An 860-nucleotide genomic window follows, 5' to 3' on the forward strand; every position below is an offset into this window, starting at 1 on the left:
TCGGATTTAGGACATTTTGGCTACTCCACCTCAAGTTCGGATGGACATTCGGCTCAAAATAAGTGTTTGTCTGCCTATAATGTTGAAAGGCAAGACAAGACTCATAGAAATCTTTGCAGTTATTGCGAAACATGTCCTTCTCCTCCACATCTCTTACAGACGAAAGGACCGTCTGAAACAGCATTCACATGATAGATCCCTCCTTTTGAAGCTCCTCCCAACTCGTACTTATCAAATCTCACCGTAAGAGCCTCTAATGCAGCTACAGAAGGGGACTCAGCACTTCTCCTTTGATTTCCCCTGGAATTTCCATACTCAGCTTTGTGGGTGGCCAAATCATCAATAATTTTCCACCCCTTAGTTTCTCCAACATTCTCCTGGAATCTACCATTAGCTGCTGCATCCAGGATAGCCCTCTGATCGTCATAAAGCCCATTATAAAATTGATCGCATAGGCTCCACTTCTCAAACCCATGGTGCGGAATAGTTCGCACCAACTTCTTGAACCGGACCCATGCCTCATGAAAATTCTCATCAGGACCCTGTTTAAAGCTCGTGATCTGAGCTCTAATGGCATTGGTCTTCGAGGCAGAGAAATATTTCTTGTAAAATGCCAGGGCCAGCGACTTCCAATCAGTGATCCCATTAGCAGCTCGATCCAGGTCTCGGTACCACTCCCTTGTAGCATCACGAAGAGAGAATATGAACATGGTCTCCTTCACCTGGTCCTGGGTCACACCGGTTGATGGGGGTATGGAACAACAATAATCAATGAATGTCTCCATATGTTTAGTTGCATCTTCATTAGCAGCTCCCCCGAATTGGTTTCTCTTAACCAAGTTGATATAGGACGGCTTCGG

The 860-nt window shown here is 45.3% G+C and overlaps 1 non-coding gene across 1 annotated transcript; it reads left to right on the forward strand.

The window, feature by feature from the left end:
* The first annotated feature begins 468 nt into the window (after positions 1–468).
* LOC141616117 (small nucleolar RNA R71) lies at positions 469–575 on the forward strand. Its single transcript, XR_012530488.1, has one exon. It is a non-coding gene; the product is annotated as a small nucleolar RNA R71 (small nucleolar RNA).
* Positions 576–860: the final 285 nt, after the last annotated feature.

The sequence above is a fragment of the Silene latifolia genome, chromosome 11 (assembly GCF_048544455.1).
Source record: "Silene latifolia isolate original U9 population chromosome 11, ASM4854445v1, whole genome shotgun sequence".
Lineage (NCBI taxonomy): Eukaryota > Viridiplantae > Streptophyta > Magnoliopsida > Caryophyllales > Caryophyllaceae > Silene > Silene latifolia.